At 41.0% G+C, this 26054-nt stretch overlaps 1 protein-coding gene across 1 annotated transcript in view; it reads left to right on the forward strand.

Moving 5' to 3' along the window:
* LOC128695338 (glutamate receptor ionotropic, kainate 2-like) overlaps positions 1–26054 on the forward strand; it is a 286847-nt gene that overhangs the window by 50889 nt on the left and 209904 nt on the right. The window lies entirely within an intron of this gene.

Raw genomic sequence — 26054 nt, forward strand, 5'->3', positions numbered from 1 at the left:
TTTGCACAGCAAACCTTCCTGAACATGTTATCAGTTTACCTGGAGTCACTTCCGGGGGCACTGCCCCCGTGGCCCTTGTCCCAGACTAGGCCTGCTAACTGCTGGCTTTATCGATCAAATTGTTAATACCATCCTCATGCAGTGCAATGTATACACCACAACCTGGATGATCAGGAACTAATATGAAGAATCTGGAGAGCGTTGAAGAATCACAGAGAGTCCAAGGAAATCTGACAAAAATTAATTCCGTGACATAAATTGTCTTCAGCGGTCGACCGCACTTGTTTTTTTTTTTTTGTTTTTTTTTTTATTCGCCGGTATTATCCCGGCCCGGGTCTTTTCCAAGTAGTGGTGACCCGGCCTTGGCTCCCTATCTGGGGAGTGTCTCGAGATTTAAGTCTCCCATGGGAGGAGGTACAGTACCTCCTCATCTTTGGGACCAAGTGTCCCCAGGCCTAGCCACATTCCCCGCCCTCACGGGGCTCGTAGGGAGAAGCTAAGCCTCTGGTCTGCCATCTACCCCGCCTCAAAGGGGCTCGTGGGGATGGCAGTCTTATGAGCTGCAGATGGTAGCAAGCTCAAGCTATACCGCACTTGTTATACCCTCATTAATAACAGTTAGAACTGCATTGAAAGACTGAATAGTTTATACTAGAAAATAAAGAAACATCTAAGTTTTGATGTTAATGAACTCTGGTAGGCAGATTTTCCTAGATGAAACTGAAAACTATAGAAAGTTTTGCTGAACTTTAGACAGGCTTCTCCAGTGCTGGTAAACACTGATTAAGTCTGAGGAAAATCTGATGGCTGTGTCCCGAAGTGGAAGAGGCGATGTATATAACTGGTTCATAGAACCGACAGGTTGACTAATTAGACATTTCTATAACACTTGGGTATCTATACTGTGGAAACGTTTCGCCAGTCAGTGGCTTTACCAGTCTAATACGGAGAAGAATGGTCAAAGATCCGTAGTTTGAGGTAATCGGTCACTCAGCCTGGAGTCGATGTGATCAGTCCCTTAATCTTGAAAAGTATGCAGCATAAACTCAAATTAGGAGACTTTTATGCTGCAGACAGGTAAGGAGAAACATTCGTAGGCGGTGTCTCCTTGGACAAATCCACACATCTTCATACAGGGAATTCTACGCTTTGCCCAACCTATAGACATGACCTACTTCCACCTGTGGATTTATCCAAGGTGACACCACATACGTCTCAGTCACCTCATTTGTCTGCATTATATAAGCTCCACGCATATGTTGCATTCTTTTCAGGATTAATGGTGCTGATTGCATCGACTCTAGACCAGGAGGCGATGTGTTTTTGTAGCACTGTGTCAGATATGTTGTAAATAACACTTTGTACGTTACGGTAGCTGAGGGCAAATGGTATTTGTTACAAGAATTAGTGATAATTCTCAACACTGTCGACTCTAAAATCTGGCTCCCTGAGGATCTGTTAGGCTTCATTCCAGTTCATTAAATGTCAATCACTGTTTTCATGGTAATCGCTGCTAAATATGTATGTTCCTTCATACTAATAGACAGACTCCTGCCTGTCTATCTATATGTTCTCTGCACAAATTCCCGTTCTCGTCTGTTAATTTTACTAAATATGCATGTGTGATTTCAGATACCAGAGCGAGGTATTACCTCTCCTTATAACATTTACAATGTGCCTCTCTTGCTTTTCCTCCCTATTACTCTGAAGATGTGTGTAAACACCCGAAATCGCTCAGGTTTATTTTAGTCGCTCTAGTAATTTTTCATAGTTGGAATCAAGCGATTTATCCCGATATCGTCCATAATTAATACCAGGCATTCTTATAATTAATACCAGGCATTCTTATCATAATTAATACAAGGCATTCTTATCATAATTAATACCAGGCATTCTTATAATTAATACCAGGCATTCTTATCATAATTAATACCAGGCATTCTCATCATAATTAATACCAGGCATTCTTATCATAATTAATACCAGGCATTCTTATCATAATTAATACCAGGCATTCTTATCATAATTAATACCAGGCATTCTTATAATTAATACCAGGCATTCTTATCATAATTAATACCAGGCATTCTCATCATAATTAATACCAGGCATTCTTATCATAATTAATACCAGGCATTCTTATCATAATTAATACCAGGCATTCTTATCATAATTAATACCAGGCATTCTTATCATAATACCAGACATTCTTATCATAATTAATACCAGGCATTCTTATCATAATTAATACCAGGCATTATCATAATTAATACCAGGCATTCTTATCATAATTAATACCAGACATTCTTATCATAATTAATACCAGGCATTCTTATCATAATTAATACCAGGCATTCTTACCATAATTAATACCAGGCATTCTTATCATAATTAATACCAGGCATTCTTATCATAATTAATACCAGGCATTCTTATCATAATTAATACCAGGCATTCTTATCATAATTAATACCAGGCATTCTTATCATAATACCAGGCATTCTTATCATAATTAATACCAGGCATTCTTATCATAATTAATACCAGGCATTCTTATCATAATTAATACCAGGCATTCTTATCATATCTTCTCTGCTCAAATTTCCCTTGACTGTTATATTTACTAATCAGCTATATTTCAGTCAGTGCTCGTTCTGAGAAAGGTATTCTTCCATAGTCCCAGTACCTGGCGCCGCAACACATGCGACTAAAGCAGTGCAGAGTGCGGCTTAAGCTGATAATGCACTTAAATATTATCACTGAAGATTTGAAAGAAATAGAAGATTCATTCACAGATCATCATATAGAAACTAATATTCAAATTTCGCCAATAATTATGGTAATTTAGGACAAACACAACCCAAGTCTTTCCATGAAACCAAGTTGAGCATTATTCATCATTGATATATTTTAATTATATTTATGAGCTAAATCCAACTAAGGAAGAGTAAGTTAAATCCGGTCCCTTGGATGAAGAACCTGTGACCAGCATTAAGACAAAACAGTGTAATAATTTAAAATATTACTACACACACACACACACACACACACACATATATATATATATATATATATATATATATATATATATATATATATATATATATATATATATATATATATATATATATATATTTACCACAGGACCACACAGTTGTATGGTCCTGTGGTTTAAGGCGTCATGAGTTTTCGCCCACCATGAGGCAGGCCAAAGAAGCATGGGTTCGAGTCCTTGGCTAGTCGCAGTGTTTATATATATATATATATATATATATATATATATATATATATATATATATATATATATATATATATTTATATATATATATATTGGGGTCCACCTCTGGTGTAAATTGTGGGACCCATAGCCTCGGAGAAGTGGATAAAAAGGCTTCAAGGAAAAATATTTGGATTTCTTCCTGAAGCCGTTTGAATATTCCACTTCCCCTACCACCCCATCTTTTCATATTTATTTTTTTTTACTAATAGGAATATTTTATTACATAATATGGTACAGAAGATTTAAGAGATACATTATTGATATAAAGGTGGCATATACGGTACATGTTGTTACGTGTGTATCACCGATTATAAGGCGAAAATCTCATCCAGCTCCTCAGAGCTGGGGCGTGTGCCCAAAATACAGCAGGCATTACCCCTTTGAACAGCCGCACTGAGCCGCTGGAACAGAAAACTAGCTGCCCTGGGATCCCTAGTTACCCTGATGAGTCTTTTTCCCAGCTCCTTAAGGAATTTAGATGCACTCTTTCCCCATGAGCCAAGGGTCTCTGAGCCTATGGGAACAAACAGATAATGATGGGCAAGTTCTCCATATTTTCTAGATTTTTGGGACTCCCTGAAGCTGGCAGCTGCCCCTCCTTCCTCCCTGGTGTATTGGAGATAGGTATCAGCCAAGGTAGATGCACATGTATAGTCCCACACCACCTGCTTCCCATCTGTCCAGGCTTGAAGGGTGATACCATCTGGACGCTTCTGGCTGCCATCAGATCTGCATAGTTGGGGTGGCTCCCTTACTGCTGGGCATCCAGCTGTTGTGAGGCTCCTCTTGATAATGTTATTAACCTCCTCATGTCTTGCAGTCTTTCCCTCGGATTTACGGCACACAAGACCATGGTACCCGAATCGGTCTGCTGCTTCACTGCCACATATACACCTGTGTTCGGCGAGAATAGGGGCGGCAAGTCGAAGGGCAACACCGATGCGGATGGTCTGTGGGTCGAGACGTGTGCCAAGGCTGGAGTTGGGAACAGCCAACAGAAAGTCCCCAGCATGAGGGGCTCTCACTGCCAGCAGGCGGGCTCTATCCTTCCCTGACACACTCTGAAGCATTGTTGAGGCAATATTTTCCACTATTGGACCATCCCAGTGCGATTGTTTGTAGTTGTTGGGGGGGAGCAGGTCTGGTTCCAGAGCCCGTTAGATTATCCCAGATCATTGCTCCGTCAATGAATTTTTGGTCCTGGACTCCTATCTTGTCCCTAAGATGTTCAGGGAGAATCGCTGCTACAAGCTCTCTGGATGCAATACACGAGGACAGAAAAGCAGGTAACGCAATCTGTGATGACTTGCGGACACCAATGCCTCCTAGTCTGACTGGAAGTGTAGCTTGGTTCCACTGCCCGTCTTCTAGAGTAAGGTTAAGTACTTTCGTAAAAATCTGCCTCAGAATACTGTCATATGTATATATATATATATATATATATATATATATATATATATATATATATATATATATATATATACATATACGTCGCGCCGAATATGTAAAACTGGTCAATTAGCAAGAACTCATTTAAAATGAAGTCCTTTCTAAAATTTTCTCTTATACGTTTAAAGATATATTTTTTTCATTAATGTTAATGTAAAAAAATTTAATTTTGCACCAAAAGAATCTTAGAAAACTTACCTAACCTTATTATAAAAAGAACAATTTATTTTAGCTTAACCCAACTATATATATTTTAGATTTGTTTACAGTAATTTAATACTAAACAAACATAGTGAAATATATTTTTTTCGTTAGGTTCAGAATGATTTTGGCGAAAATATTGCATACACAAATTTTCACTTGTCCTATATGGCAAGATGAGCGTTGCTATTTAAGCCAAGATCGCAAGTTCTGCCTATTCGGCACGACATATATATATATATATATATATATATATATATATATATATATATATATATATATATATATATATATATATATATATATATATACAATAAGATCACAGTAAACAGGTGATAACAGAATATGCAAAACAACCACTATGAAAGAATAGTGAAATTTCAAGCTCTAATCTCTGTAGTCTGTTCAGAATCTCCCAAAAGCACAGTGTCATCAGCAAAGAACAATTATGACATATCCCACTTTGTGTTAAATTCTTTTTCTTTTAATCCTACGCCTCTTACCTCACCCGAGCATTCACTTCTCTAACAACAACATCTATAAATATATTGAACAACCACGGTGACATCACACATCCCTGTCTAAGACCTACTTTGCTGGGAAATAATCTCCCTCTCTTCTAGAAACTCTAACCTATGAATCACTATCCTCGTAAAAACTCTTCACTGCTTTCAGTAACCTACTTCCTATTCCATATATTTCCAACATCTGCCACATTGCTCCCCTATCCACCCTATCATACACTTTTCCAAATCCATAAATGCCACTAAAACCTCTTTACTCTTATTTAAACACTGTTCATCTATATTTTACAATGTACACGCTTGGTCCACACACCCCCTACATTTCCTAAAGCCGCCTTCATCTACGATCTTGCTCTCCGTCTTATTTCTAATTATTTCAATAACACCATACACTTTACCAGGTATACTCAACAGACTTATTTCTTATATTTATTACACTCTCTTTTATCCCTTTTGCCTTTATACAAAGGAACTATGCATGCTCTCTGCCAATCCCTAGGTACCTTACCCTGTTCCATACGTTTAGTAAATAAAAGCACTAACCACTCCAAAAATATATTCCCATCTGTTTTTAAATATTTCTGTCTCTATCCCATTAATCCCAACTACTTTCCCCCCCTCTTACATTCTACCCACTGCCCCACGCACCTCCTCCCACACTCACAACTGGCTCTTCCTAAAAGGATATTATACTTCCCTGCCCAATACATGAAAATCACAGCTTCCCTGTCTTCGACAACATTTAACAATGCCTCGATATATTCCCTCCATCTTTCCGATACCTCTAAATCTCCATCTAATAAGGTTCTCTAGGCTTTCTCAACTTATTAATCTCGCTCCAAAACTTTTCATTCTACAGAAAATTTGTTGATAGCATCTCACTCTTTCATTTGCTCTCCTTTTACATTGCTTCACCACTCTCTTAACCTCTCTTTTTTCTCTCCATCTACTTACCCCTCCTTGCATCACTTCTACTTTGTAAAATTCTCTCATATGATAACTTTCTCACTCTTACTACTCTCTTTACCTCATACTGCCAACAGCTTTTCTTCCCACCCACTTTCCTCTAACCACAAACTTCTGCTTAACACACTAACATCACATTTTTAAATCTCCCCCATACTTTTCAACTACATCTACCCCATCTTTGTTCCAGTAGCTGTTTATATCTTACCCTAATCGCAGCAGCCTTTAGTTTATAATCCTTCACCTCTCTCTTACTTGTTGATTCCATTCTCCTTGCATGCCATCTACCGTTTACTCTCACTGTAGCTACAACTAAAACGTGATCTGATATATCTGTGGCCCTTCTATAAGCATACACGTCCTGAAGTCTACCCATGAGTCTTTTATCTACCAATATATAATCCAGCAAACTATTGTCTTTACTCCTTGTAATATATCTTGTATACTTATTTATTCCATTTTTCTTAAAATATATATATTACCTATAACCAAACCTCTTTCCCATACATATTGGTCAGCCCCAGTAGTTGTTAAAGAATTAGTGAAGCTATGTATATTTCAGTGGAGGTAAAGTTGGGGAGAGTGAAGCCACTGTGAATCCGATTTTGAGTCAATTCCGCTGATAAAACCAACTCTAGTATGTTTGTAGACTAACAAATGGAACAAAGAAACTCCAAGTTCAACCATTAGATCCCGCCTAAAAACTGCTAAAATATGCTAAATTAATCATTTCTTTCTTCATTTATTTTAACTAATTTATCAAAGTCAACGCCAAAACCAACCCTAAAGGTACACCCTTGTCAGTCAAGTAACCTCCCCCCAACCCCCACTAATTAGGAGCCTATTAACCTTCAAGGTAAACTTGGAAATTTGTAGGAGACTTATGAGTCTAAACTAAAATTATCGACAGAATTGTTGACATAAGTCAGCTACTGAGAAAACTCACTTCAGAAGGTAAAATTTAATTTTTTATTTTTAATCTATAATTGTTGAGTCAGAATAGGGAATCTACCTGTATTTTTGGAACTTACAGACACACACTAGGTGTATTTACATTCCTGGAGAAACTATTATAGGAACTGTAAAAATTAATGAAAACTCGAAAAATAAATGCGTGATTTTGAAGTGTGTGTAAATGTGTGTGTGTAAATGTGTGTGTGTAAATGTGTGTGTGTAAATGTGTGTGTGTAAATGTGTGTGTGTAAATGTGTGTGTGTAAATGTGTGTGTGTAAATGTGTGTGTGTAAATGTGTGTGTGTAAATGTATGTGTGTAAATGTGTGTGTGTAAATGTGTGTGTGTAAATGTGTGTGTGTAAATGTGTGTGTGTAAATGTGTGTGTGTAAATGTATGTGTGTAAATGTGTGTGTGTAAATGTGTGTGTGTAAATGTGTGTGTGTAAATGTGTGTGTGTAAATGTATGTGTGTAAATGTGTGTGTGTAAATGTATGTGTGTGTCTAGGTGTTTTTCTTAATTAACAAAACTGGATACATCTGCAATGTTCTGCATGTTAGTTGCACAGTGGGAATTACAGCTAATTGTGTTTCCCTGTAATTTTTCATCATTCACAGTGGGAGTTATACACAGTATGAAATCTATCATTAGGGTCATATCAGTGTGTGTGTGTGTGTGTGTGTGTGTGTGTGTGTGTGTGTGTGTGTGTGTGTGTGTGTGTGTGTGTGTGTGTATGTGGGAGACGGGCGAGTTATGGGTGTTGTACAGAATTATCAAACTGCTCGTCTCCAGTGGTAACATGAACCAGCCAGTGAATATTTAATATCTGACTGGTATGTTTTATACTTCCAAGAAATAACTAAATCCACCTTTAAGACATAATAAAACCTTGGACGGAAAATGAAATGAATCTATACGTGATATTCATAACACTGTACAGCAGAGGGAGAGGGAGTTTTTGTAACAGTGGAGAGTAGAGAACCATGGATCATACATACTGTAACTCAGTCTTGTTAAATATTTATATCAGAATCACTTCAATGTCTCCTTCCCTCTCTCATCAATCATTTCCCAAATACTTTCACAAACAATGAAATACACAACTTCTACTCTAGGGGTCATTTATGTGCCTATGGTCTATAATATTTATAATTCTACAGTGTAATTAGTAGCAGTGGTCACTCGTCTCTCCTTCTACCCTCACCACACACCTGAAGCCAGCGGTACACACATGCTCATCTCTCCTTCTACCCTCACCATCACCACACACCTGAAGCCAGCGGTACACACATGCTCCTCTCTCCTTCTACCCTCACCACACACCTGAAGCCAGCGGTACACACATGCTCATCTCTCCTACCCTCACCACACACCTGAAGCCAGGGGTACACACATGCTCATCTCTCCTTCTACCCTCACCACACACTTGAAGCCAGCAGTGCACACATGCTCCTCTCTCTTTCTACCCTCACCACACACCTGAAGCCAGCAGTACACACATGCTCCTCTCTCCTACCCTCACCACACACCTGAAGCCAGCGGTACACACATGCTCTGCCGATTATCAGTAAAAATTTACGTTAATATTTAAGGTATGATGATATCAATATTGTATACGAGCACTACGTAAGTCCTATTCAAATTAATCAGTTCTTACACAGATATTTATCTAACCAATTATTAAAGCCATCTAATAACCCTAATAACCTATTTTAGAAGAGAAGATTAACGAAGATTATTGTTCTGTATTGGTAAACTGACGTTTTAAAAACTTCTTATACAGGTGATAGGCCATAACCCAAAATGAAAGCGAAAACTCGTTTGTTGTGTTATCCTGCCTGACAGTAGTCAATCATGACAAACATTATCATTCTATGTTATTCAAACAAAATTTAGGTAGCTTTAGAAATGTGTTTGACAGGTGCTAGTGTGACGGTCTGGGGTTAGAGTGCTTCTCAGTATTCCACCATGTTTGTGTCTCTAGCTGTAATCAAAGATTTTCCTGTGACGGTTTTTAGAGTCAGCTGTCTGCCAACCATTATGATTTCATGTGCAAAATTAGTGAACATCTAAATCTTTGATAGAGGGAGGGAGGGAGAGAGAGAGAGAGAGAGAGAGAGAGAGAGAGAGAGAGAGAGAGAGAGCAAGAGGAGCAGGAGAGAGATATGGGCAGGTTAAGTATTAAATAACTCAATTTCTCTGAGATGTCATTACTCATTACTTTGTCTGTTGTGTTAGATTTTGGTTTTGTGTGTGTGTACTCATTTGTACTCACCTATTTGTGGTTGCAGGGGTCGAGTCACAGCTCCTGCCCACGCCTCTTCACTGGCCACTACTAGGTCACTCCTCCTGCTACTTGAGCTTTATCATACCTCTCCTTAAAGCTATGTATGGATCCTGCCTCCACTACAACACTTCCCAGACTATTCCACTTCCTGACAATTCTGTGACTGAAGAAATACTTCCTAACATCCCTGTGATTCATCTGAGTCTTCAACTTCCAACAGTGACCCCTTGTTGCTGTGTCCCATCTCTGGAACATCCTGTTTCTGTCCAACTTCTTGATTCCTCTCGGTATTTTATATGTCGTTATCATATCCCCTATCTCTCCTATCCTCCAGTGTCGTCAGGTCGAATTCTTTTAACCTCTCCTCGTAGGACATGCCCCTTAGCTCCGGCACTAGTTGTTGCAAACCTTTGCGCTTTCTCTAATTTTCTTACGTGTTTGGCTAGGTGTGGGTCCCAAACTGGTGCTGCACACGGTGTACAGGGTCCTGGACGATTCCTTATTGAGAAGGCAGAATGCTGTTCTTAGTTTTACTTGGCGCCCATATGCTGCAGCAGTTATTTGATTGATGTGCTCCTCAGGAGATGTGCCTGGTGTTATAGGTGTTATACTCACCCCAAGATCCTTTTCCTTGAGTGAGGCATGTAGTCTCGGGCCCCCCAGGCTGTACTCCGTCTAACGTCTTCTTTGCCCTTCCCCATTCTTCATGAATTTGCACTTGGTGAGGATTGAACTGCAGGAGCCACTTTCAGGATCAGGCCTGCAATCTGTCCAGATCCCTTTGTAGTTCTGCGTGGTCCTCGTCCGATTGAATTCTTCTCATCAGCTTCACATCTGCAAACAGGAACACTTCTGAGTCTATTCCTTCCGTCATGTCGTTCACATACATCATGAAAAGCACCGGTCCTAGGACTGACCCTTGTGGAACCCCCGCTCGACACAGGCGCTCAGTCTGACACCTCGTAGCGTACCATGACTCGCTGTTGTCTTCCTGACAGGTATTCCCTGATCCATTGCAGTGGTCTATCCCTGCCTGGTCCTCCAGCTTTTACACTAATCTCTTGTATGGAACTGTGTCAAAGGCCTTCTTACAATCCAAGAAAACGCAATCTATTCACCCCCCCTCTCTCTCTCTCTCTCTCTTTTGTCTTACTGCTGTCACCTTGTCATACAACTCCAGTAGGTTTGTGACAGGATTTCCCGTCACTGAAACTGTTCTGGTTGTCGTTGATAAGCTCATTCCTTACTAGGTGCTACACTACACTTCTGATACATAGCATTGTGGTGTATAGTGACTTGTCCTGGGAGGGAGTGAGTGCCCTACTCCGCCTCATCACACATCTTCCACTCCTCCCTTTCCTCCACCGCCCACCACAAGAACTGGAGACCCCTCTCCTCCCCCTACCACCACCATGAACCACATGCCGTATGTGCCATGCGCCATTTTCCCTTCAGCCTGAGCTTACCACATGGTCTGAGGTATGGCAGATGATGAAGCCAGCCAGCCACAAAGCCAGGGAAACAATGCACCCAACAATGAAAGAAGAGGCACATGTCAGGTGTGTGGAGAGTTTCGAGCACGCAACAGGGATGGTCGCATTCGTGCACACAATGGATGTGCAGGATCACATATGCCCCCAGCAGAGAGCAGCCCACAGCCTCCACAGGCAGATGACAATTCCAATGGCAACCTCGTCACTTGCGATAACCTTCTGTTGGCATTCAAATCCACTGCTAGCAGTACACTATCCCACATCCCTAAAGCGGCTCGCCCATATGCAGCAGGGAAATTCACAGACCACCTTAAGCGGGTGAATGGAGGTTCCACCAACTTGGAAGCCCGAGGCACCATCCAAGCATGGCGCAACCTACTCTTGTTCGGCAATGTCTGTCTTGCAGTTCCTGAAAGACGAGGCAAACTACTAACTACGTCAGTTATCAAGGCAGTGCGCAACTACCCAAGAACGGACAACTGTGTCCCTCTGCCCCATCATCGCAGGAATCAAAGAGGCAGACCCAAGAAAAGTCCCACTGAAAATGAGAAAATTTGCGCACAGGTTAGCAAAAAAATCGAAGAAGGTAACACAGTGGGAGCAATAAGAATAATTACAAGCGATGACACTGTAGCCTCCAAGGATGAGACCACGGCCCAAGCACTAAGAGACAAACATCCAACCAGGGACACCATAGCCATCAACGACAACCCTGAGGAAGACCCCATCATTGAACAATTAATTTTGCCAGAATCGGAAGTCTATAAGGCGATCGTGTCATTTCTAGCAGGATCTGCAGGAGGTTACACTGGAATTCGACCTCAGCACCTCAAAGAGATGGTAAATCCAGTACTCGGTGAATCTGCATCAATTCTTCTCACCGAGTTAACAACTTTCGTCAACAATTGCCTGGCTGGGCGAATCCCAGAAGAAATTAAACCTTTCTTTTTTGGAGCCTCACTATGTGCTTTGAAGAAGAGGGATGGGGGAATCAGACCCATTGCAGTTGGAAACACCCTTCGCCGTCTCGTTCGTTGCCAAAGCAGCTTCTAGCTGCCAAAGCTAGAAGCTGCTTTGGCTGCCACTTTACTCCAGCCACACCGACTGGGCTTTGGGGTCTCTCAAGGCAGTGAAGCTGCAGCTCATGCGGCAAGGGGCTACATCAGGGACCTACCAGATTCAAGGCCATAGTCAAACTTGATTTTAGAAATGCCTTTAATATGGTGAAGAGAGATGCTGTTTTGCCAGCTGTTCGGGATCGGTTCCCCAGTCTTTTTCCCTTTATTTCAGCCGGCTACAGCAAACCCTCAATTCTTTTGTTTGGAGAACATGAAATTCAATCATCAGAGGGTGTTCAGCAGGGTGACCCACTCGCTCCACTTCTCTTCTGCTTGGCAATAAGAGAACTAATTTCCAGCCTACGCAGTGAGCTCAATATCTGGTACCTGGATGACGGCACTCTGGCAGGTACTGAAGAGTCCCTGGTGGGGGACCTACAACTGGTGAAAACACAGGGAAAAGACTTGGGACTCATCCTCAATCCCTCCAAGTGTGAAATCATCACAGCGAACCAGGAAATAATCAATGCTGTGCGAAGAATCCTCCCGGAAGCCTCAACTACCACTCCGTCCAACAGTACCCTCTTGGGGGCACCGCTGGGTCACCAGGCCATCGACACTGTCCTCAGGGACAAATTGAATGACCTGATGAGAATGGAGGAGAGAATAAGCGATCTTGATGCCCATGATGCTCTGTATCTCCTCACAAGGTGTCTTACTATGCCAAGACTCGCTTACTTCTTGAGGTGTGCACCCTCTTTTGACAACCCAACACTCGATGAATATGACGCACACCTGAGATCAACTTTTAAGTAGGCAATGAACCTGTCACTAGAGGATGAGCAATGGGATCAGGCAACCCTCCCAGTGCGACTGGGAGGTATAGGGGTGCGTAAAGCAACGCATGTTGCTTTACCTGCTTTTCTGTCTACGTGTTTGGCTTCCGGTGCATTAGTCAAGAAGATAGTTCCCGAACGCTTGAGAGACGTGGTAGGAGCTCAAGACCCCAGGTTTACTGAAGCAGCGATTCGGTGGGACACCCTTACAAACTCCTCCAGTAGACCAGCTCCTCCCAAACAGCACAAACAGTCCCACTGGGACAAACCGATCATGGAAAAAATCGCCAACACAATGCTCTCCAATGCTTCAGGAAAGGACAAAGCTCGTCTCCTGGCAGTGAAGGCACCACACTCAGAAGATTTCCTGTTAGCTGTTCCCAATTCCTCCCAATTCCTGGTGTTGCTCTTTGCCTAGCCGCCCCCATCCTCACCGAACATAGGTGTATTTGCGGCAGGGCGACAGCTGATCAATTCGGACTTCATGGTCTTGTGTGTCACACAGCAGAAGGGAAGTATGCCAGACATGAGGTCAATGACATCATAAAGAGAAGCCTCGCCACAGCCCGTTGCCCAGCTCAACGGGAACCCCAAGTACAGAGGTCTGATGGAAGTCAAAAGCGTCCTGATGCAGCCACTATGCTACCCTGGAAGGATGGAAAGCAGATTGCCTGGGACTACACCTGTGCTGCCACATTGGCAGACACCTACTTGCCATACTCCGTAGTGGAAGGGGGTGGAGCTGCCAGCCACAGGGAGACCCAGAAGATACGAAAATATGAAGACCTTCCCCCTTGCTATAACTTCATTCCAATAGGGTCGGAGACCCTTGGAGCATGGGGCAAGTGTGCTCTAAAGTTCCTCAAAGAGCTGGGTGAAAAGCTCATCATAGAAACCAAGGACCACAGGGCGACCAGTTTTCTCTTTCAGAGACTCAGTGTTGCGATCCAGAGAGGAAATGCCTGCAGCATTCTGGTCACTCGGCCCACTGCAGGGGAGCTGGACGAAGTATTCGAGATGTAGCTCTGAGTTACCTATGTTGCTTTGCTTTCTGTTGTATTTTTGTGAATGTTTGGCCAATGTATTTTTGTCTTTAAATAAAACATATTTGAAATATAGGGGGTGGTAGGAGAAAATTCTCAAACAGCTTCAGGGAGAACCTTGAGTTTTCCCTGAAGCAAGTTTATTCTTTTCTCTGAGGATGAGGGTCCCCATGACAGTTCTAGAGGTGGTACCTCCCTATATTTTATATATATATATATATATATATATATATATATATATATATATATATATATATATATATATATATATATACTTATGGTATGGTAGAGTTATAATTGAAAGAATTAAGAGTAAGACGGAGAATAGGATAGCAGATGAACAAGGAGGCTTTAGGAAAGGTAGGGGGTGTGTGGACCAGGTGTTTACAGTGAAACATATAAGTGAACAGTATTTAGATAAGGCTAAAGAGGTCTTTGTGGCATTTATGGATTTGGAAAAGGCGTATGACAGGGTGGATAGGGGGGCAATGTGGCAGATGTTGCAAGTGTATGGTGTAGGAGGTAGGTTACTGAAAGCAGTGAAGAGTTTTTACGAGGATAGTGAGGCTCAAGTTAGAGTATGTAGGAAAGAGGGGAATTTTTTCCCAGTAAAAGTAGGCCTTAGACAAGGATGTGTGATGTCACCGTGGTTGTTTAATATATTTATAGATGGGGTTGTAAGAGAAGTAAATGCGAGGGTCTTGGCAAGAGGCGTGGAGTTAAAAGATAAAGAATCACACACAAAGTGGGAGTTGTCACAGCTGCTCTTTGCTGATGACACTGTGCTCTTGGGAGATTCTGAAGAGAAGTTGCAGAGATTGGTGGATGAATTTGGTAGGGTGTGCAAAAGAAGAAAATTAAAGGTGAATACAGGAAAGAGTAAGGTTATGAGGATAACAAAAAGATTAGGTGATGAAAGATTGAATATCAGATTGGAGGGAGAGAGTATGGAGGAGGTGAACGTATTCAGATATTTGGGAGTGGACGTGTCAGCGGATGGGTCTATGAAAGATGAGGTGAATCATAGAATTGATGAGGGAAAAAGAGTGAGTGGTGCACTTAGGAGTCTGTGGAGACAAAGAACTTTGTCCTTGGAGGCAAAGAGGGGAATGTATGAGAGTATAGTTTTACCAACGCTCTTATATGGGTGTGAAGCGTGGGTGATGAATGTTGCAGCGAGGAGAAGGCTGGAGGCAGTGGAGATGTCATGTCTGAGGGCAATGTGTGGTGTGAATATAATGCAGAGAATTCGTAGTTTGGAAGTTAGGAGGAGGTGCGGGATTACCAAAACTGTTGTCCAGAGGGCTGAGGAAGGGTTGTTGAGGTGGTTCGGACATGTAGAGAGAATGGAGCGAAACAGAATGACTTCAAGAGTGTATCAGTCTGTAGTGGAAGGAAGGCGGGGTAGGGGTCGGCCTAGGAAGGGTTGGAGGGAGGGGGTAAAGGAGGTTTTGTGTGCGAGGGGCTTGGACTTCCAGCAGGCATGCGTGAGCGTGTTTGATAGGAGTGAATGGAGACAAATGGTTTTTAATACTTGACGTGCTGTTGGAGTGTGAGCAAAGTAACATTTATGAAGGGATTCAGGGAAACCGGCAGGCCGGACTTGAGTCCTGGAGATGGGAAGTACAGTGCCTGCACTCTGAAGGAGGGGTGTTAATGTTGCAGTTTAAAAACTGTAGTGTAAAGCACCCTTCTGGCAAGACAGTGATGGAGTGAATGATGGTGAAAGTTTTTCTTTTTCGGGCCACCCTGCCTTGGTGGGAATCGGCCGGTGTGATAATAATAAAATATATATATATATATATATATATATATATATATATATATATATATATATATATATATATACCTATATATATATATATATATACCTATATATATATATATATATATATATATATATACCTATATATATATATATATATACCTATATATATATATATATATATATATATACCTATATATATATATATATATATAACTATATATATATATATATATAACTATATATATATATATATATATACCTATATATATATATATATATATATATATATATATATACCTATATATATACCTATATAGTAGGTTGGTAGACAGCAACCACCCAGGGAAGTACTACCGTCCTGCCAGATGACTGTGAAACAAAAACCTGTAACTGTTTTGCATGATGGTAGGATTGCTGGTTTCTTTTTCTGTCTCATAAACACGCTAAGATAACAGGGATATCTTGCTACTCCTACTTACACTTTGGTCACACTTCACAGACACGCACATGCATATATATATATACATACATCTAGGTTTTTCTCCTTTTTCTAAATAGCTCTTGTTCTTTTTTATTTCTTCTATTGTCCATGGGGAAGTGGAAAAGAATCTTTCCTCCGTAAGCCATGCGTGTCGTATGAGGCGACTAAAATGCCGGGAGCAATGGGCTAGTAACCCCTTCTCCTGTATACAATTACTAAAAAAGAGAAGAAGAAAAACTTTATAAAACTGGGTTGCTTAAATGTGCGTGGATGCAGTGCGGATGACAAGAAACAGATGATTGCTGATGTTATGAATGAAAAGAAGTTGGATGTCCTGGCCCTAAGCGAAACAAAGCTGAAGGGGGTAGGAGAGTTTCAGTGGGGGGAAATAAATGGGATTAAATCTGGAGTATCTGAGAGAGTTAGAGCAAAGGAAGGGGTAGCAGTAATGTTAAATGATCAGTTATGGAAGGAGAAAAGAGAATATGAATGTGTAAATTCAAGAATTATGTGGATTAAAGTAAAGGTTGGATGCGAGAAGTGGGTCATAATAAGCGTGTATGCACCTGGAGAAGAGAGGAATGCAGAGGAGAGAGAGAGATTTTGGGAGATGTTAAGTGAATGTATAGGAGCCTTTGAACCAAGTGAGAGAGTAATTGTGGTGGGGGATCTGAATGCTAAAGTAGGAGAAACTTTTAGAGAGGGTGTGGTAGGTAAGTTTGGGGTGCCAGGTGTAAATGATAATGGGAGCCCTTTGATTGAACTTTGTATAGAAAGGGGTTTAGTTATAGGTAATACATATTTTAAGAAAAAGAGGATAAATAAGTATACACGATATGATGTAGGGCGAAATGACAGTAGTTTGTTGGATTATGTATTGGTAGATAAAAGACTGTTGAGTAGACTTCAGGATGTACATGTTTATAGAGGGGCCACAGATATATCAGATCACTTTCTAGTTGTAGCTACACTGAGAGTAAAAGGTAGATGGGATACAAGGAGAATAGAAGCATCAGGGAAGAGAGAGGTGAAGGTTTATAAACTAAAAGAGGAGGCAGTTAGGGTAAGATATAAACAGCTATTGGAGGATAGATGGGCTAATGAGAGCATAGGCAATGGGGTCGAAGAGGTATGGGGTAGGTTTAAAAATGTAGTGTTAGAGTGTTCAGCAGAAGTTTGTGGTTACAGGAAAGTGGGTGCAGGAGGGAAGAGGAGCGATTGGTGGAATGATGATGTAAAGAGAGTAGTAAGGGAGAAAAAGTTAGCATATGAGAAGTTTTTACAAAGTAGAAGTGATGCAAGGAGGGAAGAGTATATGGAGAAAAAGAGAGAAGTTAAGAGAGTGGTGAAGCAATGTAAAAAGAGAGCAAATGAGAGAGTGGGTGAGATGTTATCAACAAATTTTGTTGAAAATAAGAAAAAGTTTTGGAGTGAGATTAACAAGTTAAGAAAGCCTAGAGAACAAATGGATTTGTCAGTTAAAAATAGGAGAGGAGAGTTATTAAATGGAGAGTTAGAGGTATTGGGAAGATGGAAGGAATATTTTGAGGAATTGTTAAATGTTGATGAAGATAGGGAAGCTGTGATTTCGTGTATAGGGCAAGGAGGAATAACATCTTGTAGGAGTGAGGAAGAGCCAGTTGTGAGTGTGGGGGAAGTTCGTGAGGCAGTAGGTAAAATGAAAGGGGGTAAGGCACCCGGGATTGATGGGATAAAGATAGAAATGTTAAAAGTAGGTGGGGATATAGTTTTGGAGTGGTTGGTGCAATTATTTAATAAATGTATGGAAGAGGGTAAGGTACCTAGGGATTGGCAGAGAGCATGCATAGTTCCTTTGTATAAAGGCAAAGGGGATAAAAGAGAGTGCAAAAATTATAGGGGGATAAGTCTGTTGAGTGTACCTGGTAAAGTGTATGGTAGAGTTATAATTGAAAGAATTAAGAGTAAGACGGAGAATAGGATAGCAGATGAACAAGGAGGCTTTAGGAAAGGTAGGGGGTGTGTGGACCAGGTGTTTACAGTGAAACATATAAGTGAACAGTATTTAGATAAGGCTAAAGAGGTCTTTGTGGCATTTATGGATTTGGAAAAGGCGTATGACAGGGTGGATAGGGGGGCAATGTGGCAGATGTTGCAAGTGTATGGTGTAGGAGGTAGGTTACTGAAAGCAGTGAAGAGTTTTTATGAGGATAGTGAGGCTCAAGTTAGAGTATGTAGGAAAGAGGGAAATTTTTTCCCAGTAAAAGTAGGCCTTAGACAAGGATGTGTGATGTCACCGTGGTTGTTTAATATATTTATAGATGGGGTTGTAAGAGAAGTAAATGCGAGGGTCTTGGCAAGAGGCGTGGAGTTAAAAGATAAAGAATCACACACAAAGTGGGAGTTGTCACAGCTGCTCTTTGCTGATGACACTGTGCTCTTGGGAGATTCTGAAGAGAAGTTGCAGAGATTGGTGGATGAATTTGGTAGGGTGTGCAAAAGAAGAAAATTAAAGGTGAATACAGGAAAGAGTAAGGTTATGAGGATAACAAAAAGATTAGGTGATGAAAGATTGAATATCAGATTGGAGGGAGAGAGTATGGAGGAGGTGAACGTATTCAGATATTTGGGAGTGGACGTGTCAGCGGATGGGTCTATGAAAGATGAGGTGAATCATAGAATTGATGAGGGAAAAAGAGTGAGTGGTGCACTTAGGAGTCTGTGGAGACAAAGAACTTTGTCCTTGGAGGCAAAGAGGGGAATGTATGAGAGTATAGTTTTACCAACGCTCTTATATGGGTGTGAAGCGTGGGTGATGAATGTTGCAGCGAGGAGAAGGCTGGAGGCAGTGGAGATGTCATGTCTGAGGGCAATGTGTGGTGTGAATATAATGCAGAGAATTCGTAGTTTGGAAGTTAGGAGGAGGTGCGGGATTACCAAAACTGTTGTCCAGAGGGCTGAGGAAGGGTTGTTGAGGTGGTTCGGACATGTAGAGAGAATGGAGCGAAACAGAATGACTTCAAGAGTGTATCAGTCTGTAGTGGAAGGAAGGCGGGGTAGGGGTCGGCCTAGGAAGGGTTGGAGGGAGGGGGTAAAGGAGGTTTTGTGTGCGAGGGGCTTGGACTTCCAGCAGGCATGCGTGAGCGTGTTTGATAGGAGTGAATGGAGACAAATGGTTTTTAATACTTGACGTGCTGTTGGAGTGTGAGCAAAGTAACATTTATGAAGGGATTCAGGGAAACCGGCAGGCCGGACTTGAGTCCTGGAGATGGGAAGTACAGTGCCTGCACTCTGAAGGAGGGGTGTTAATGTTGCAGTTTAAAAACTGTAGTGTAAAGCACCCTTCTGGCAAGACAGTGATGGAGTGAATGATGGTGAAAGTTTTTCTTTTTCGGGCCACCCTGCCTTGGTGGGAATCGGCCGGTGTGATAATAAAAAAAAATAATAAAAAACCTATATATATATATATACCTATATATATATATATATATACCTATATATATATATATATACATATATATATATATACATATATATATAATATATATATATATATATATATATATATATATATATACCTATATATATATTATATATATATATATATACCTATATATATATATATATACACCTATATATATATATATATATATATATATATATATATATATACCTATATATATATATATATATATATATATATATATATATATATATATATATATACCTATATATATATATATATATATATATATATATATATATATATATATATATATATATATATATATATATATATATACCTATATATAATATATATACCTATAATTATATATATACATATATATATATATATATATATATATATATATATATATATATATATATATATATATATATATATATATATCTTCTCCATGGCTTTGCATACTATACATGTTATTGTCACTGGTCTGTAGTTTAATGCTTCGTGTCTGTCTCTTATTTTTTAAAGATTGGAACTACTTTTGCTGTCTTCCATACCTCACTTTCGATAGATGTGGTAAAGATTGTTATTAGTGGCACACTTAGCGACTCTGCTCAATCTCTCAGGACCCATGGAAAGATGTTATCCAGCCCCATCGTCTTTGAGGTATCTAGCTCGCTTAGCAGCCTCTTCATTTCTTCCTCGGTTATATGTATTCTGTCCAACACTTGATGTTGTACCCTATCTCTCCGTCTTTCTGGAGTCCCTTCTGTCTCCTCTGTGAACGCTTCTTTGAATCTCAAGTTGAGCTCCTCACATACTTCGCGGTCATTTCTTTTGATCTCCCCTTCTTCCTTCCTCACCCTGATTACCTGGTCCTTGACTATTGTTTTCCTTCCATTGTGGTTGTACAACTGTTTTGAGTCATATTTGGCTTTTGCTGCTATGTCATTTTCGTATTGTCGTTGGGACTCCCTTCATGCCTGTGCATATTCATTTCTGGCTCTATGACTGCTTTCCTTATTTTCCTGGGTCCTTTGCCTTCCATACTTCTTTATTCTCTTGCACACTACCCTTAAGTATAAACCTCTCCTCAGATTCCTTGCATATTGTTGTCATATTCATTCATCTCACTTATTGACTTCCTGGCCAGTTCCCTGTCCCATTGAACCCAATACAAGAAATTCTTCTTGCCTGTGTAGTCCTCTCTATTGTAGTTTGGCTTCATTCATCCTGCCCTTCCTGCTTCCCTCTCCACTTGTAACTCTACTATGTATTCAAAGCTCAGAAACACGTGGTCACTGGCCTCTTCTACACTGTTCTGGGGGGTCTGTTGGTGTGGGGGCCCTAGCAGTGTGCTGTGGGCTTCTACAGCAGTGTGGGGTGGGGGCTGTAAGTTTGGATTGTGGGATGTGTTGGGATAGCATGTTTGGCTGTGGGGTTCTGAGGGTGATTCTGTGTGTACTTGTGCTTGTTGCTCTACCCTGATATGTTGTCCTCTGCTGACTCTGTCCTTGTCTCTCCTCCTATCCCCTTTTGTTTCTGTGTCCTCTACCTCAGCTGCTGTCGTTCTATTATTGTTCTGTCGCAGTCTAGGAACACCTTTTACATGTTGATGATTCCTTCAGCCATGGTTTATCTTGCAGGATCCTGTTCTGTAATGTTTCTCTCTTGAAAGTCAGTTGGACTGGCTGATTTCTTCCCTTCAAGTACCCTCCTATTCCCTCAAAATTTAATATCTCATGTGCTCCTCACCTATTTCTTTGATGTTTTCAGTCTTCTGTTTTTCTCTGCTGTCTTCCATTGCGTGTCTTCCCTTCGCTCTCCTGAAGCCAATGAATAAACACTGATTTCTCCCTCGCCTCTTCCCATTGCCTTTCCCTCTGTGTCTGTGGGCTCCATGTGTACATGGCCATTGTCTCCCTTATTTTTTCCTGTAACTCTTGGTGCCATGGTCATGCCTCAGCATGGGACCTGTCACCTATCTACCAAAATCTCTCTCTCTCTCTCTCTCTCTCTCTCTCTCTCTCTCTCTCTCTCTCTCTCTCTCCTCAACACTCCTGTCTTCTCCAGGTGCATACACACTTATTATGACCCACTTTTCGCATCCGACCCTGTGAAGGCTTACTCAGCCCTGTAACAACTTCAGACAGTATTACCAAGGCTGGCTCCTCCTCAGGAAAATTAGTGAATAGAAAAAGAAATAACAGACAAACAAACACTTTATTATATAGAAAATATAAAACACTTAAATATGAAATATTAGTCCTACATTAAAGAAAATGAAAAATGAAAAATATAAATGATAACTGAATTCAACGCTAATATATATAGCGGTGTCTGGTGTTGGTGACACTGAGTGTTGTTGAAATCGTAGCCGTAGCTGATGATGGGGGGGGGGTGTCGCAGGTGTTGGTTACAAACCACTGGCTCGTTCTAGTGGCCGTAAGTAATCTTTCCCGATGACAGGAGATCAGGTTCTTGACCGCTGTAATGATGAGGGGTTATGTCCTGATTCTTCATACAAGTGCACACGCAAGTAAATCCATTATGGGACGTCTCCAGGACGTTAGTCCGTCTCCAGTTTTTCTCGTTGATTGACAGGTGACCCTCTCTGTCATCCAAGCTGAAAAGATAGACAGGTTACCCACTGCTTAAATAATCACTCTCCATGATAAGTACAATACCTAAAAGACGTGGTGATTATTACAACAGTCAACTTAGAGCAAGGCTGAAAAGACTAAGTTTATTATTGGTCCAAAGTGAAGCTTTCAACCAATAAATCCACTAGAATACAAGGCAGGCATGTACTTACAGTAGTGTTGGGAGCTGTGAGTCGAGTGATTTACTGTTTGACCAGAGCCCCACACGTCACCTTTCGGGGGGGGGAAGAGGGAGGGGAAGGGATAGTGGGAGCTAAACTGACCCTATGCTAACAAGCAGCCGGCAAACAAACTATCACTTTAGGGGTGAGGGAAAAAAGGCGGGAATAGCGGGAGCTTGACTCACCCAACCTTTAACAAGTAGCCGGCAATGAAACTATTGTTACTATATATTCCCTCACTACTCCTATCTATTGAACTTTTCCCTCACACTCCCCCATACCAAGACTTATAGTCAAGGAGTATAAGAAGAATAGGCGAGGAAAAAGTTCTAACATGTGGAAGTCGCGTAAGGCAAGAAATCTTCTACTGACTGTCACGACTTAACCAGTCAGAGAAATAATTGGATGAACCATTGATATACACGATATGGAACTCAAAAGCCTGGAGTGCCAATGTCCACCTCAAGAGGCGACTGTTGGTTCCCTTAAAAGTTTCTAGGTATATCAAAGGTTTGTGGTCCGTTTCTAAAATGAATTCTTTTCCCAGTAAATAAAATTTAAGTTTGGAGATACCCCACACAAGGGCTAAACATTCCTTTTCTATGGTGGAGTATCTCGTTTCTGCGGGAAGGAGTTTCCGGCTTAGGAAGCATACAGGGAAGGGAGTACCATCATGGTATTGTAGTAACACCACACCTAAGCCAGTATTGGAGGCATCAGTTCTTAAACAAAATGTTTTATTAATATCTGGAATCTTAAGTATAGGGTCTTTCGAAAAGATGCTTTTAATCTCATTAAACTTTTCCCGTGCTACGTCGGAAAGTTCAAGAGGTTCCTTCACAGACTTTTTAAGGAAGTCGGATAAGATGCCTGTAAGATCAGTAAGGTTCGGGATAAACCGTGCATAAAAATTTACAGAACCAAGAAAACTAAGCATGAGCTTCTTGGTTTTGGGGAATTCAAATTCTAATAAAGCTTTGATCTTACTGGGGAGAGGCTGCAGAGTGTTATTAGAAAGTATCAGTCCAAGATATCTAATCTTGTTATACCCAAGGAAGCATTTCTTCGGCTTGGCAGTGAGACCATGCGAGCGTAACCAACGCAAAACTGATGTTAATGTTTGGATATGTTCACCCCACGTGGATGTCATTACGTAAATGTTGTCAAAATAAACTGAAACATTTGGTATATTACCCAAAACCTTTCTCATCAGTCTCACGTAGGTAGCACAGGCAGTTACCAAACCGAAGGGCATAGTTCTATATTGCATCAGTCCTTGGTGTGTAGGAAAAGCGGTGTACTGCTTAGAAGAAGGATCTAACATTACTTGATGATATGCCTGCACATGGGTGATGAATGTTGCAGCGAGGAGAAGGCTGGAGGCAGTGGAGATGTCATGTCTGAGGGCAATGTGTGGTGTGAATATTATGCAGAGAATTCGTAGTTTGGAAGTTAGGAGGTGCGGGATTACCAAAACTGTTGTCCAGAGGGCTGAGGAAGGGTTGTTGAGGTGGTTCGGACATGTAGAGAGAATGGAGCGAAACAGAATGACTTCAAGAGTGTATCAGTCTGTAGTGGATGGAAGGCGGGGTAGGGGTCGGCCTAGGAAAGGTTGGAGGGAGGGGGTAAAGGAGGTTTTGTGTGCGAGGGGCTTGGACTTCCAGAAGGCGTGCGTGAGCGTGTTTGATAGGAGTGAATGGAGACGAATGGTTTTTAATACTTGACGTGCTGTTGGAGTGTGAGCAAAGTAACATTTATGAAGGGGTTCAGGGAAACCGGCAGGCCGGACTTGAGTCCTGGAGATGGGAAGTACAGTGCCTGCACTCTGAAGGAGGGGTGTTAATGTTGCAGTTTAAAAACTGTAGTGTAAAGCACCCTTCTGGCAAGACAGTGATGGAGTGAATGATGGTGAAAGTTTTTCTTTTTCGGGCCACCCTGCCTCGGTGGGAATCGGCCAGTGTGATAATAAAAAAAAATAATGCCTGCGCAATATCAATCTCTGAAAAGAAGGAAGAGTCATAAAATTTGTGTAGATCGCTATCTATTAAGGGCATAGGCTCAGCATCCCACCGAGTTATAGCATTAAGGCCTCTGAAGTCAATAGCAAGTCTATATGAATTATCCTCCTTCTTAACCATGACTACTGGTGAGCAATATGCAGATACTGAAGGTTCAATGATCTTTAGTTTTAATAATTTGTCTACCTCTCGGTCAAATGTATCCCTAAGGTGAACTGGAACTGGGTATAATTTCCGTTTGATAGGATTGTCCGTCACTAAGTCAATCTTATGGACTACCGTGGAGGTAACACCTGGAATATCAGTAAAGACGTCTGAAAAATTACTCACACATTGAAGTAGTTCATGTCTCTTATGGTCATCCAAAGATTCATTAATATTAATGTTGGTTGCGTCCGAGTGGTCAAGAGTCACCAAGTCATGTAGTTCTTCATCATAGTCTAAGTTAGAGGTGTCAATTACGCACACCTTACATTCTTCAGTTGTCGTATCAAGTTCGTGTGGAAAAACTAAGTCAAAGTTATTAAGGCAGTTAACCGAATTTCTTCGGTAATATTTCTTAAGGATGTTGATATGATAAAGCTTAGGTTTCCCCTTGATTTCTATGAGGTAATCAACTTTCCCACAAATTTTTAATACTTTATATGGACCTTTCCATGCTACTAATAATTTGACTTGATAGGCAAAAGTACAAGAACTTCATCACCTACTTTAAAACTTCTCCTCTGACTTTTGGAATCAAAATAGGTTTTGTACTGGTCCATTGACAAGCTTAAGTTTTTCGAAACTATATCAGAGGTCTCCTCAAGTTTGGATCTAAGGTCAAAGAGAAACTGGTAAGAAGACTGAACTTCAGCGTTTACCTCCTCATTAGTCCATAAGTCATGAAGGATGGACAGTGGACCTCTGGCCTGTCTACCATAGAGAAGTTCAAAAAGTGAAAACCCCAAAGAGTCACTGGGAACTTCCCTCATGGCAAACAAAGCACAGGGTAGGTAACGATGCCACTCCTTAGGTTTAAGGGAGCAAAGTTTCCTTAAAATGGACTTGAGAATCGAATGCTGGCGCTCAATCCTCCCATTACAGCTGGGATGATAGGGTGTTGTGAAGAGAGGCTTCACTCCTAGAAGTTGGTAGAGATGTTGCGTTAAGTCAGATGTGAATTGTGTCCCACGGTCAGACAAAAGTTTTCTAGGGATGCCCACTCTGGAGAAGATGGACAAAAGGGCTTCAGCCACCTCTGTAGTAGTTATGGTCTTTAAGGGAACGGCTTCAGGGAAACTCTAAGCATAATCAACTAATGTTAATATATGTCCATGTCCCCCAGATGAAAGTGGAGATAAAGGACCAATGATGTCAATAGCTACTCTTTCAAACGGTACCGTAAAGATAGGCATTTTGACCATAGGTATTCGCCTGGTACCTCG

Source organism: Cherax quadricarinatus, chromosome 50 (assembly GCF_038502225.1).
Source record: "Cherax quadricarinatus isolate ZL_2023a chromosome 50, ASM3850222v1, whole genome shotgun sequence".
In the NCBI taxonomy this organism is placed as follows: domain Eukaryota; kingdom Metazoa; phylum Arthropoda; class Malacostraca; order Decapoda; family Parastacidae; genus Cherax; species Cherax quadricarinatus.